Source organism: Geotrypetes seraphini, chromosome 5, assembly GCF_902459505.1.
Source record: "Geotrypetes seraphini chromosome 5, aGeoSer1.1, whole genome shotgun sequence".
In the NCBI taxonomy this organism is placed as follows: Eukaryota; Metazoa; Chordata; class Amphibia; order Gymnophiona; family Dermophiidae; genus Geotrypetes; species Geotrypetes seraphini.
In genome coordinates this window covers 85,923,781-85,938,724 of record NC_047088.1, presented here as the reverse complement: position 1 = coordinate 85,938,724, position 14,944 = coordinate 85,923,781, and the positions used below count along the sequence as shown (strand labels likewise).

Below are 14,944 nucleotides of genomic sequence, written 5' to 3'. Positions count from 1 at the left end.
TCTATGAGAGAACCCTGGCTCTTTCATTTTCACTAATATCAGCTCATTTCTTCATAATTAATATGATAATGAAATGAATTAAATTAATGACATGCTATTTAAATACCTCCGTAGCATACATGCACAGGAAATTGAATATCTTTCAATTCAAAGTTAACCGTAGGAAACCATTGCCTTGTCTTTCTTTAAGGAGAGAGGGAAGAATCAGAGTATGAATGGGCACAGCCACTGCCCTCAAGTCTTGCATTGAAGAATGCTGGTGTAGAAGGACTGAGGTTGAGAAAGACACTAAAGAATGATATGGAATGGTTTGTCGTGGTTATCCACGCGGATGGGGACAAATTCTGTTCTCATGTCATTCTCTAGTAATCTAAGGAAATATTTATGGAAAGGATAGTGGATGCATGAATGGCTTCCTGCTGGAAGTGGTGAAGATGTGTGTGTGGGGTGCCAGGCAGGAGGGACTGGGCATCTCTCCTGCTGCAATGCTTGCGGGAGGGGGTCAAGACTGTCGACAGGAGAGATTGGCCATCTCTCCTGCCATGATCATTTGGGGAGGGGGGTCACAGGTGTTGGCAGGAGAGATTGGGTATCTCTCCTGCTGGCAATCATTTGGGGGGGGGGGGGGGTCGTGCCGGCTTCGGGCAGGAGGCACTGGGCATCCTTCCTGCCACGATCATTTTGGGGACAGGTTGCCTGGGTCCCTGAGCTGATTGCTGCAGCCGCGATCAGCTCAGCGACTTGATCTGGAACTTATACCTGTTTTGACTTGGTCTAAGTCAAAACGTATAAGTTCCGTCCAGGCAACCTGTCAAACTTTTTGATTATGGCTGTCGGACGACTTAAGTGTAGGTTGGTGCACCTCCTGCCCTACCCACTCCTCCAAAAATGCCCCTTTTTGCTCTGGGCGCACAGAGGCAGTGAAAAGGCTTAAGCTGGTTTTAGATAAGTCTAAAACCCTGCTTGATTATCGGTACTTGGAAGACCTGTCATTTTGATCGTCCAAGTGCCAATTTAGGTAGGGTTTTAGATGTTGTTTTTTAATTATTATGTGCTTCTGTGTGTCTAAATTCAAATCAGGCCTAAAAACTTTCCTGTTCCAAGAAGTATTCAATATTTCTTTTCTTGTAGGCCCTTTGCTGAACCCTTTGCCCCTTCATGTACCTTTTCTATCCTTTTGTTTGTCCTTCCCCCACCTAAAATTTAGATGATATATCCTTTACTGTTTGTCCTTTTGTATCCAACTTTCCCCTTTAGTATGTCTTTTTGTTTGTCTCCCTCTTTATTTTATTATGCTATGACCTTTGAAGCATTTTCATTTTAGGTATTTAGGCAGTATATCAAATACAATAAACTTGAACTTATCTACTATCATTTTCTGTGGTTCTAGGTTTCTATTACTGATCAGTTTCAGCTCCCTGGGTTGTTAGATCAGGAAGGCATCTTCGCCAGCAAAGCCCGGGCCTCCTCTGCCGTAGTCAGGTTGAAGATCCCGGCTGGGTTCGGTTGGTGGGATTGAGGTTCTTGTTGCCTATCTCTTGTATTTGGACATTTTTACATTTCTGATGTAGAGTTTGTATTCTGTCTGGTTGTGACCTTTTTAACTTTCAATAAATATATGTTTAAAAAAAAAAAAGAAAAAAATTTCAGCTACATACAGTACTTTTACTGGTCATCCTCATTTTTTACCCTGGAGTTTTTTTTACTGAGCACTTTAATGGAGCTCAACTGGTTCAAAAAAAGTTTTCTTCATGTTTTGTTTTCTTGATGATATTGATGAGGCCGGGAAACAGTTAATTGTACTGCTTAGCATTCCTCTATGTCAGTTTTTTGGCAGAAGAGAGAGGAGGCTTAATGGAGCGCTCTATTACAGATATGCTATAGTGACGTGATGGCTAGTCATGCCATGTTAGATATGGATTGAAGATTGTTGTTTTTTGTTCTGTTTTGTTTTAGACTAGGCAGGATGGTATCATGAGTAAAGTGGAGGAGACCGAGTGGGTTAGTGGAGTTATTCGTCAATGGTGAAAACTTGGGACAAATCTCACTTAGCCGAAGAATGTTTTTTTCCAGTCTTTAATTATACTTGACATGATCTATTAATGTTGCTTCAAAATTGAGCTTAGGGAAAATCTCCGTTAGTTGTCAGAAGGCATAGTAAGATTTGCTGTTTCACAGTGCTCTACTCATTTCCAGAGGTGATTTGGGTGATTTGCGAGAGTACAGGCCAACAGATGACACAATCCGTTTCCCTACAAGAACAGATCTAAAAGAGAAAAGGAAGGGAACTTTTAGGTGAGCAAAATCCTTTTTCTTTTTTCAGAATGAAAGGGAGTTTCCCTTCTTGAAAGGGAGCTGCTCTGCAGAATTCATGCCAGAAAGGCATCTAGGGATGAGACTGCTCTGTAAAGTTGTTGCTTTGGTCTTCGGTATGGTTTTCTAGTAGAGAACATTCAGAAAGCCTTAGAGGGTCCCCACAGGGGAGAGTGATTCTGTGCAGCTTTCATTAAAGAAGTCTGGATTCAGTTTAGTGAAGAAGCAGAGGAGTGGAGGGGATTCTGCTAAACTCCCACCCTCTCTCTCTCTCTCTCCCCTCCTCCCCCCGCCTCCTCAGACTGAGAAAAAGCCTTGGCAACCCTCCCTTCTTTTTCCCTTCCGCACACTCTTAAACTCTGTGCACTGGATGCTGGAAACTGATGTGATGTGAAGCAGATGGCTCCTCCTGGCTAGCCTTTTCCCTCCTGGTGCCACCGAATCTTGGCTGGTGTCAAACTGCATCTCTCAGGCTAGGGGTATGTACCATGCTGATGCATGCCACGGACCCGAGCAGGGGTACAGAGTCCTCTGTAGTGGGAAGGAGGCAGGGACAGAGCAGGAAGAGGAAAACTTGCAAAACCAGAAAAGGGAAAGGAGTCTGGTAGGGGGAGAGGCATCATAAGGACTTTTCAGGTTTTAAGGATAGCTTGAAATGTGTTATCTAGGTTCCTGATAGGTGTGATAGGGAGGGTTGAAAGAAATAACTTGTGTCACTGTATTTATAATCACTAACTTGCTTTATTTGTTTTAGGGGTTATTCCCAAATGTCACTAGTCTCCCCTTCCTTAATCCTTGCTTTAGCAGTTTTGTGCTCCCTTTTGTAAGTGCCCATTCTATGACCATTTCTGTTACTGCTACAGTAGGAATTCTTCCTCCATTAGTTGCAGAGTAGAGCATAAAGCAGGTAAACGAAAAAGAGCCCCCAGCTGCAGCAGTGTGCATTGTGCATGATTTAGGGCTTCCAAAACATGTTCTGGGGATCCCACAGCCAGTCTGGTTTTCAGGATCTCCACAATGACTAAGCATGAGATATCTTTGCATATACTAGATTGCTCATGAAAGCAAAAATATCTTTTGCATAGTCATTGTGGAGATCTTCAAAATGTGACTGGCTGTGGGGCACTGGGACAGGTTTGGGTACCACTGTCACAGTGTATAAAGAGAGTGCTGGAGAATGAATTAGGCCAGGAGTCAGCAATCTGCGGCTTGCGAGCCACATGCAGCTCTTCTCCCATGTATAGACAGTCCTCCCCAGACCTACTGAAGTACCTGAATTCCAGCGGAGGTCTTAGTGGCAGGAGCATGGCCCTCTCGCTCCTGCCGCCTCGCAGCTGCTGTGACCTCTCACGGCAGTTTGAGGTACTATAGGAAATGCTGCAAGCAGCCACAAAAGGTTACAGCAGCATTTTAGAAGGCAGCTATGAAGAGCAGTGGTATAGTGAGGGTGGGAGGCGCCCAAGGCAGTGGTGCCCCCCACCCACTCCTTTCCCATCTCCTTTTGCCATGCGCGTTCCCCTTCCCTTGTACCTCTTTAACATTCTTGGTGCTAGCAGCAACCCCAACCTGCTGCTTGCACCGTCGGCTCTTCCTCTGACATCACTTCCTAGGTGCAGGTCCAGGATGTGATGTCAAAGGAAGAGCTGATGCTGGCCCGAGCAGCAGGTTAGGGGTTGCTGCTCGCACTGGGAACGTTAAAGCGGTACGGGTGAAGGGAAGGGGCACACGTGTGCGGTAGTGGGGGGATGGGGAAGGAATGGGGGTGTGGAGAGGAGGATGAGTGTCAGCACCTCCACCAAAATGGCGCCCGGGGTAGACCGCCCCCCACCCCCCTTACTATGTCACTGGCGAGGAGGCAGGAACAAAAGGGGTGTGCTCTTGTCACAAAGACCCCTGCTGGACCACCTGGTATAGGGCTACCAGATTTTTACTTGTGTAAAATTGGGACCCATAAACTGGCCCACATGCACAGATGCCCCCTCCAACGCAATATGAAGAGGACCAAGTGCCTGGTTTTGAAACATGTCCGGATGCCTGGACATGTTCTCTAAAAAGAGGACATGTCTGGGTAAATCCGGACGCCTGGTAACCCTAACCAGGTACCTCGTTAGGCCCAGGAGAGGGGTCTACCTATACATGGCGGAGTGGAATGAGGCGAGGGCATTGTAGGGTTGAGCTGCCATAAGAGAATCATGCTCCTATCATGAAGACGCCCCCCCCCTTATTGGACCTGGTACCTAGGTAGGCCTTTGTTTGGAAGGGAGATCAAAGGGTCAGGGCCTGGAGAGGGGAGAGAGCTTTGGCCATGGGTTGGGGGAGGGTCTAGGGAGGGAGGGATGAGAGGTGCAGAGACCTGTGAGGGCTTGAAGGGGAGAGAAGCTCGATCTTAAGGGAAGGAAGAGAGAGTGAGAGACCTGGAATATTTCAAACCCCTTCTCTACCCTTTGGGGGTCCTTGTAAATCTTGGGTCAAACATTTAGGATAAAATGGCTCTTTGCTTTAAAAAGGTTACTGACCCCTGAACTAGGCAGACAAAAGCTAGGCTAAAAAACAGATTCAGTAGAAAAGTCAGTGCCCTTAGTACATGGAAGTTAGGACATCTCTAGGCACAAAAAGAAACAAAATTTGACGATACAACCAAATATCCCAAAACCGTAACATTTTATGTGGAAAGCAGAGAACCTGGATTCTATTACCTGCTCTTGTGTAGGAGTAACCTAGTGGTTAGAGTAGCAGCCTGGGGAACTGAATTTGATTCCCACTGTAGCTTCTTGTGATTCTGGGCAAATCACTTAACCCTCTTTTGCCCCAGGTACAAAACAAGTACCTGTATATAATAAGCACTATTATCCCAGGACAAGCAGGCAGCATATTCTCTACATGTGGGTGACGTCACCTACGGAGCCCCCTAACGGACGTTTTTGCAAGCAGACTTGCTTGAAGACCTTCAAGCTTGCGATTGGCCCGCGCGTGCCCCTCTTGCCCGGTCTAGGGCATGCATCTCCTCAGCGTGTCCTCAGTTCTCTGTTCTCCGCGGAGCCAGAAGCACTGCTCCCTTGCTTTGCGTGATATCGTTGTCCCTCTTGCACCGCGGCTTATTTGATTAGTTTATTTTGAGTTGCTGTGCTCGTGTCTGTGTTTTTCTTTCTTTTGGTTTGTTTTTCAGTTCGTATCTTTTTGACCGGGTTCCCAGGCTTCCTCTGGTCACTTGGCCTTGCGGGGCTGCGGCCGTCTTTTTTCTTATGTCTCGGCCTCGTTCTGGGTTTAAAAACTGTACTAAGTGCAACTGGGTTATCTCCATAACCGACCCTCATCGTTGGTGTGTGGAGTGCCTGAGTGCAGAGCACCACGCTGAGTCGTGCCCCTGTTGTGTGACTTTGCAACCGCGGGCTCTTCGTTGGAGGGTGGCCAAGATTTTCCAACTCTTTGGCCCCATGGATCCTGCGGGACAGGCCTCGAGCTCGGCCTCGGCGCCCTCGTTGGGCGCTTCAGCCTCAAAGTCCTCAGCCTTGAAGTCCCCATCGGCCTCGGCTCCTCCTGCTACTCCGGCCTCGGTTAAGTCTCCTCTTTCCTCCTCAGGTGTGCCGGCAAAGAAGCCTACCTCTGAGTCTCATGTCAGTGCCGCCTCATCGGCATCTTCGAGACATCACTAAGTGTGCCTCCTCACATAGGGAATACTCTTCCTCGAGGTCGCCCCCAAAGGAACGCACTGCTGCACCTAAGACCCAACCATCTTTGGTCTCGGTGCCTATGTTCGAAGACATGCTTAAGGCTATTCTTACCACACAGCTTTCCTCGGTGGTGAGCCAACTGGTCCCGACTTCGACGCCTCTGACCTCAGTCTCAACCCAGTCTTGATCTGACCAGCCTGAGCGTCTCCTTGTTTCTCGAGGCCCTGCCCGCAAAACTCGCTGGGTTCCCTCGAGTGATTCTTTATCCCCCGAGTCTCCTGTAACTTTTTGGGGATCCAGGCCAGGGGGCTGTTTTCCCCCCGCTACTTTGTCGAGGTTTGCCCTTCCTAAAAAGCTCCGGCCTTCTCCGCCCCTTTGGGGCAGGTCTCCGACCGTGTAATCTTCTAGACATACACTTGTCCTCGAGTTGGACTCTGGGTTGTGTTCCCCATCAAGGCAGCTACCAGCCTCTAAGGGGTCTTCTTCGAAACCAGTGGAGGAATTTTCCCTTAACCAGTCTTCCCCGAGGCGTCGCCAGCTAATTCCTCGGACCCCGGGGTCTTCCCCGGCCCACCTATCGAGGGGTCGCTCTTCGATGCCACTCAGACATTTTAGTAGAGCCTTTTCAGTCTCCCATTCGCGGGACTCCGAGGCCGCGGCTTACTATTCATGGGAAATTTCTCTCTCTTTCTCGGCTGCCCCCAGATCTCGCTCGGGGTCTCCTCAGGAGGTTGAGTCTTCTTCTCAAAACTCCTCCTTTACTCGTTTCATCTCTGACATGGGTAGGGCCTTGAAACTGGACCTCCAGTCTGAGTCCCAATATCTGGCAGAAATGGGTGTTGCTCATCCGCCCTGTGAGGCACTGCGCTTGCCATTGCACCAGGTTCTCTGGCAAACTTTTCTCCGGAACCTGGACACCCCCTATGCAGTCACGGCCATTCCCTCCAAGTTGGAGTCCCGTTATCGGACGATCCCGGTGAAGGGGTTTGAAAGATCTCAGCTTTCTCATCAATCCTTGGTGGTTGAATCTTCATTGAAGAAGTCCAACCCCGCTAAGGTTTATGCCGCCGTCCCTCCGGGCCGGGAGGGCCGTACGATGGACAAGTTTGGTCGCCGTCTTTACCAAAACTCAATGATGGCGAATCGTGTCCTTAACTATAACTTTATCTTCACGTCCTACCTCCAGTTCTGTGTGGACGCCCTCCGCTCGTTCCGGGAGGACATACTGGATTCTCGGCGTCAGGAGTTTTGTCTCCTTCCAGGAGACCCTCTCCCAGCTCCGCCTCTATATGTTTCAAGCGGCCTATGACACCTTCGAGTTGTCCTCGAGGGTCACGGCCTTTGCGGTCGCTATGCGTCAGCTCGCTTGGCTCCGCATTGTGGATATGGATCCAAATCTACAGGATCTTCTTGCCAATCTCCCATGTGTGGGTCATGAGCTCTTCGATGATTCCATCGAAGCGGCCACCAAGCGCCTCTCGGACCATGAACGGCCCTTCGCCTCTCTGGTGAAACTTAAACTGAAGGCCCCCCCTGCTCGGCCATACAAAATTCCTCTACAGAGGTACCCGCAGAAATCTACGCCTGCCTTCTCTCTGCCTTCTTCGAAGCGGCCGCAGCAGCAGCAGCAGCGTCAACCTAAGACCCAGCTGCCAGCTCTGGCGAAGACTGGGCCATCCTTTTGACAATTCTGGTCTGAGCCTTTGGGCTCCCTTCCTCCTGGAGCCTTCCCCCCTCCCCAGTGGGGGTCATTTCCATAATTTCCCAGTGGGAAAGCCTTACCACCGACAGTTGGGTGCTTTCTATCATCCGGGAAGGGTACTCCCTTCACTTCAGTCATGTACCCCCGAACCTGCCTCAAAGAGAGTTTCCTTCTGCTCGGTCTCAGCTGCCTCTCCTTCTACAGGAAGCTCAGGTCCTTCTTCGCCTTCGGGCGGTCGAGGAGATTCCTCCGGACCAGTGGAACACCGGATTTTATTCCCGATACTTTCTGGTACCCAAGAAGATGGGGGATCTGCGTCCAATTCTGGACCTCCGAGCTCTGAACAAGTTTCTGGTCAGGGAATGGTTCAGAATGCTCACCCTTCCTACTTTGTACCCCCTCTTGGACAAGGGGGACTGGCTGTGCTCACTGGACTTCAAGGAGGCGTACACGCACATTCCGATACACTCGGCCTCGTGCCGGTATCTGAGATTCCGGGTGGGGGATCTCCATCTCCAGTATCGTGTTCTTCCCTTCGGCCTGGTGGCCTCTCCGAGGGTCTTCACGAAATGTCTAGTGTTGGTTGCTATGGCCCTGCATCTCCGCGGCCTGCAGGTGTTTCCCTACCTCGACGACTGGTTGATCAAAGCGTCCTCTCGCCACGAAGTTCTGCAAGCGACGAATCAGACCATCTTGCTCCTCCAGAGCCTCGGCTTCGAGGTGAACTTTCCCAAGTCTCAGCTCTGCCCATCTCAGTCTCTGGAATTTATCGGAGCAGTCCTGGACATGGCTTGTCTCCGCTCCTTCTTGCCTCGGCCTCGACAGGAGGCCCTTATTCGCTTATGCTGGAGGGTAGCCCATCTGTCTTCGGCTCATGATGGATCGGGACCCTGTCTCTCGGCTCATTGTTGTGACTCCTTTATTGAAGAAGTCTCTCCGTTGGTGGATGCTCTCTTCCAATCTTTCCAGATGTTTTCTGTTTCATGCTTCTCCTCCGCAGAAGGTCCTGACTACAGACTCGTCGGCCTACGCTTGGGGGGGCTCATCTGGATGGTCTTCGCACTCAGGGTCTTTGGTCCAGTGGCGACTGACTTTGTCACATCAATCTGCTGGAGCTTCGAGTGATCTTCCTCGCCCTGAACGCTTCATGACCGAGTGGTGCTGGTCCTCACGGACAACCAGGTCACCATGTATTATATCAACAAACAGGGGGAACGGGGTCCCTATCCCTGTGCCAGGAGGCGATGCGGCTCTGGGATTGGGTTATCTGCCGCAACATATTCCTTCGAGCGGTCTATATTCAGGGCCAGCACAATTGTCTGGCGGACAGGTTGAGTCATCTTCTGCAGCCTCATGAATGGTCCATCCATTCCTTTACCCTGCATCAGGTATTTGCTCGTTGGGTGACTTCGTACCTCGATCTGTTCGAGTCTCCCCGTAATCACAAGTTACTCCACTTCTGCTCCAGGGTCTACACCCCGCTCAGGCTCGAGGCGGATGCTTTCCTACTGGATTGGATGAACCTGTTTCTGTATGTGTTCCCTCCTTTCCCTCTGATTCTGAAGACTCTCGTCAGGCTCAAGTCCACGAATGCCACCATGATTCTGATAGCTCCTCTGTGGCCCCAACAGCCATGGTTCTCCCTCCTGTTACAACTCAGTTCCGGGGAGCCTCTTCTTCTGCCTGTTTTTCCTTCTCTGCTTATGCAGAGTCGGTGTTCTCTACTTCATCCCAACCTGCAGTCTCTACACTTAACGGCTTGGTTCCTCAGGACTTGATGCCCTCGTTTCAGTTCTCCCAGCCTGTGCTGGATGTCCTGGAGGCGTCTCGGAAGGAGTCCACTCGCCAATGTTACCATCAGAAGTGGACCCGCTTTTCTTCCTGGTGTACTACTCGACAACAGGAGCCGCTGTCTGCCTCCTTATCGGCTGTCCTGGATTATCTGTTACACTTGTCGAGCGCTGGACTCAAGTCCTCTTCGGTTCGAGTCCACCTTAGTGCCATTTCTGCTTTTCATCCGCTGATTGACGGGAAGCATATCTCTGTTCATCCTGTGGTTTCCCACTTCATGAAAGGCCTTTTCCACGTTCATCTGCCCCTTAAAACTCCTCCTGTGGTTTGGGATCATAACGTGGTCCTTGCTCGATTGATGAAATCCCCGTTCGAGCCGCTAGCGCGGGCTCACTTGAAGTTTCTTACTTGGAAGGTTGTATTTCTTATTAATCTCACTTCTTCCCATTTGGTCAGTGAGCTTCAAGCCTTGGTGGCAGACCCACCTTTTACTGTCTTCCATCATGATAAGGTGGTTCTCCGTACCCATCCTAAGTTCTTGCCTAAGGTTGTTTCTGAGTTTCACATCAACCAATCCATTGTTCTTCCTGTATTTTTTCTGGCTCTGCATTCTCTTGATTGTAAGCGGGCACTGGCCTTCTACTTGAAGTGCACCGCTCCTCATCGTTCTGCTCCCCAGCTGTTCCTCTTTTTTGATCCTTATCACTTGGGTCACTTTGTTTCTAAGCAGACCATTTCTAACTGGTTGACCACTTGTATCTCTTTCTGTTATGCTCAGGCTGGTCTCTCCCTGCTGGGTCGAGTCACGGGCCACAAGGTCAGAGCGATTGTGGTGTCTGTTGCTTTCCTCCGCTCGACTCCTATTGAGGAAATCTGTAAGGCTGCCACTTGGTCCTCAGTTCATACCTTTACCTCGCACTACTGTCTGGATGCTTGCTCCAGGCGTGACAGCCATTTTGGCCTGTCCGTTTTGCAAAATCTGTTCTCCTAAATTGCCAACTCTCCCTCCATCCCATTCAGGTTAGCTTGGAGGTCTCCCACATGTAGAGAATATGCTGCCTTCTTGTCCTGGGATAAAGCACAGTTACTTACTGTAACAGGTGTTATCCAACAGCAGGCAGATATTCTCACAACCCACCCAGCTTCTTTGCTAGCTATCTGAACTGAGGACACGCTGAGGAGACACATGCCCTAGACCGGGCGAGAGGGGCACGCGTGGGCCAATCGCAAGCTTGAAGGTGTTCAAGCAAGTCTGCTTGCGAAAACGTCCGCTAGGGGGCTCCATCGGTGATGTCACCCAAATGTAGAGAATATCTGCCTGCTGTCCCTGGATAACACCTGGTATGGTAAGTAACTGTGCTCTCGTGTAGTGACACCTAGAGGCCATGCTAATAGCAGCAGCAGAAAAGGGGGATGAGACACTGGAGGTTATCAGTAATATTTTTCTGGTAAGGGGAAAGGTTAAGGAAAAGATTTAGGCAGGATATAAATTGGAAACATACACAGACTACCAACCAACATAGTCCTGTGTCTCTGACACTCCCTTCTGATGCACTGTAATATCTGCAATGCTGCTTGTGCTTTGGAGAAGCAGGGCTATAGATATTATATGCGCTAGGAGGTAGGTGGATTCCACAACCAGTAATGACCAAAGGCTTGCCTCCAGAAACTGAGTTACTGAGCAGCTCTGACTGTTTCATATCTGTAAGAAATAAGCAGAATAGCCATAGAAATTTAATAATTTGGAGATGTGGAGGGGCATAATAAAAAAACCGTCTAAGTCCCCTTTTGGCCTAAGGCCATAAACATTGAAAGTAGAAGCAGGGAAAATGTCCATTATCAAAAAAAACTTCCAAAAGGAGATTTTTTAAAATAATGGCATGCCTCTATGTTCAGCTGTTTAAACGCCTAGACCACCACTACATTTAAACTTACACCATATTATCAACCTAAAAAAAGCCTAAGTCCCAAATGTCCAAAACAAGGGCTTGTAGGCAAAGGAGAGGCCAGTCCTTCACCTAAAACCTGGATTCTGTAACCGGTGTCTGTCGAAAAGAACACCTTTTACAGAATCCCCCCTCCCCAGCAACGATCGGGTCAGGAGGGAGCCCAAGCCCTCCTAGCCTGCGACACCCCCCCAACAATAATCTGGGCAGGAGGGAGCCCAAGCCCTCTTGCCCAAGCGACCCCCCACCCCGCCGACTATAATCGGGCCAGGAGGGAGCCCAAGCCCTCCTGGCCTGATGACTGCCAATCCCGCCAAAATGATCCGGGTTGGAGGGAGCCCAACCTCTCCTGGCCCGGCGACCCCCCCACACTCGATCCGGGAAGGAGGGAGCCCAACCCCTGCTGCCCAGGTGACCCCCCTATCTCCCACCTCCACTAAGATACAGGCAGGAGGGATCCTGCATGCGACGCACCCCCTCCCACAATTGCCCTCCTGAACCCCCAATCGGCCCCCCCACCTGCTAACCCGCGAGACCCCCCCTGCCTCCCCCTCGACCCCCCAATCCCCTCCCCATACCTGTAAAATTTGTTGGCCGGACGGACAGGTCCCAAGCCTGTCTGTCCAGCAGGCCTGCCATCCCTTAAACGGCGGGCCTTAGGGCCTAATTGACCCAGGTGGCTTAAACCCCGCCCACAGGTGGGGCCTGAGGCGCCTGGGCCAACCGGCCAGTAGCCTTAGGTTTCAAGCATTTACACCAGCCATTGAACTAGCATAAGTGCTCATGCCTAAAGTTAGGCACATAACTGCGGACTTATACTAGTATTCTACCAATACAGAATTAATGCTTAGCGCATATAATCCCAATGCCTAACTTCTGTTGACCCATATAAAATTGTTATGTGCAATCTTATATCATGCTGAATCCCCATTAACATATAATTTTGTATAGAGTTAAATATGTTACAAAGAATTATACATGCTTGTTGAGCAGTCACTTCAGGTCACTTTGATCACTTCTGGTTACCAAATGGTCACTTCCAGTCACTCTGATCACCACTGATCATTCTTGTGGTACAGTGGTCTGACTGGACTCTCCAGTCACTAACGGTCACTCTTGTGGTACACTGGTCCAACTGGAGTCTCCAGTCATCACCAAGGGTTGCCTTGAGAGCTCAGGTAGCTCCCACTTTCCCAAGCAACTTCCTTGGGAGTCTTATTAGTTAACCCCTTTTCTTCTCAGGGTGAAACTATCATTCCTTTCCAGCAGGCAATTCTTTGCAAATCTGTATGCAAATGGATTTCATCAATGATATCTGTTCCTGACTTTAAACCCATGCTATTTTCAGGTAGTGTGTTTTCACTGAGGCATTCCTCTTTAAATTCAGGGTTTCTGGTGATGGAACGCACACCCTGTTACAATGCTACATTAAGTTATCAAATTGTTATCAAATTATATATACAGTCTTAGGTAATATATTATGAATAAAGCAGACCATTAACATTATCCTTGTTTTGGGTGACAAATCGCCAGGACCGGATGGTATACATCCCAGGGTACTAAAAGAACTCAAACATGAAAATGCTGACCTGCTATTAGTGATCTGTAACCTGTCGCTAAAATCGTCTGTAGTACCAGAAGGTTGGAGGGTGGCCAATGTTACACCAATTTTTTTAAAAGGGCTCCAGGGGAGATCCAGGAAATTACAGACCGGTAAGCCTCACTTCTGTGCCGGGCAAAATGGTGGAAACGATTATAAAAAATAAAATTGTGGAACACGTAGACAAACATAATTTAATGAGATGGAGTCAGCATGGGTTCAGCCGAGGGAGATCTTGCCTCTCAAATTTGCTTGATTTCTTTGAAGGTGTGAATAAACATGTGGTAAAGATGAGCTGATTGATATAGTATATCTAGATTTTCAGAAAGCTTTTTATAAAGTTCCTCATGAGAGGCTCCTGAGAAAATTAAAGAGTCATGGGATAGGTGGCGAAGTTCAGTTGTGGAATTGATTATCGGATAGAAAACAAAGGGTAGGGTTAAACGGTCATTTTTCTCAATGGAGGAGAGTAAACAGTGGAGTGCCACAGGAGTCTGTACTGGGACCGGTGCTATTTAACTTATTTATAAAGGATCTGGAAATTGGAACAACGAGTGAGGTGATTAAATTTGCAGATGACAATTAACTGTTCAAAGTTGTTAAAACGCATGCGGATTGTGAAAAATTACAGGCGGACCTTAGGAAATTGGAAGACTGGGCGTCCAAGTGGCAGATGAAATTTAATGTGAACAAATGCAAAGTGATTTACATTGGGAAGAATAACCTGAATCACAGTTACCGGATGCTAAGATCCATCTTGGGGGTTAGCGCCCATGAAAAGGATCTGTGTGTCATTGTAGACAATACGATGAAACCTTCCACCCAATGTGCAACGGCGGCCAAAAAAGCAAACAGGATGCTGGGAATTATTAAAAAAGGGATGGTTAACAAAACTAAGAATGTCATAATGCCCCTGTATCGCTCCATAGTGCGACCTCATCTGGAGTATTGAGTTCAATTCTGGTCTCCTTATCTCAAGAAAGATTTAGTGGCTCTAGAAAAGGTTCAAAGAAGAGCGACCAAGATGGTAAAGGGGATGGAACTCATCTCGTATGAGGAAAGACTAAAATGGTTAGGGCTCTTCAGCTTGGAAAAGAGACAGCTGAGGGGAGATATGATTGAAGTCTACAAAATCCTGAGTGGAGAAGAACGGGTACAAGTGGAAGAGGAGAGTATACCTGAAAACTTGGGGGCCTTATTAGATCAGCTGCACCCGAGAGGGCGCAGTGCCTTGCTTAATGAGCTTTGATAGAACTGCGGTTGACCTCAGGATTCTTGCTCACTGGTTTGCTCTGGAGGGATAGTAGGGGGGTGGGTGGGTTACGGTATAGGGGAGAATAGAGGTGGAAGGGGAGAAGTCAGAGGAGAGGAATACAGTAGGTACAAGTTTGAAGGGGAGGGGCAATGGATGTTTGGGGGGGACAGCAGATGTGGGGAGTTTTGGTTCTTCCATAAGGGTATCTTGGTTTGTATAGTTCTGGGTTTTTTTAGGGTGGTTCTATTTTTCTATTCTTGGTTTGGAGCGGAGGGATGGGACGGGTGGAGATGGAGGTGTCCCTTGTTACTTGTTCATATATTTCTTCTGTGGCATAGGAATGTACGGACCAATAAATATTGTGTACTTTTAGGCGCAGTTCTCACTAAAAGCTGTTATAATATAGTACACAGGGAGGAGCTCTTTGGAGGTGAGTGGGAATTAGTTGGTTTCATTGGTAAAACCTTTTGATGAATAGGGACTGTTGATTTCTTATGTTCTGATGTCATAAGTGTTTTGGATTTGCCTGACATGTATTTTTTTTTTTTTTATAAATCTTTATTGATTTTTAAACTTTGCCAGTGCAATACAATTACTTGAGCATAAACATTTCATAAAACGCACTATTAAATACACAATTTATACATAAAACAACCATTTTCTCCC

General features: G+C 48.4%; 1 protein-coding gene and 1 long non-coding RNA gene across 8 annotated transcripts in view; one reads left to right on the top strand and one right to left on the bottom strand.

Annotated features, from left to right (window-relative positions):
- The window catches only part of NHSL2 (NHS like 2), a 542,601-nt gene that overhangs the window by 264,264 nt on the left and 263,393 nt on the right, over nucleotides 1-14,944 (top strand). The gene's annotated exons all lie outside the window — the stretch shown is intronic.
- Nucleotides 10,986-14,944, bottom strand: part of LOC117360880 — a 33,410-nt gene continuing 29,451 nt past the window's right edge. The window contains exon 3 of the long non-coding RNA XR_004539544.1: nucleotides 10,986-11,179. This is a non-coding gene — a long non-coding RNA (uncharacterized LOC117360880). The remainder of the gene's footprint in view (nucleotides 11,180-14,944) is intronic.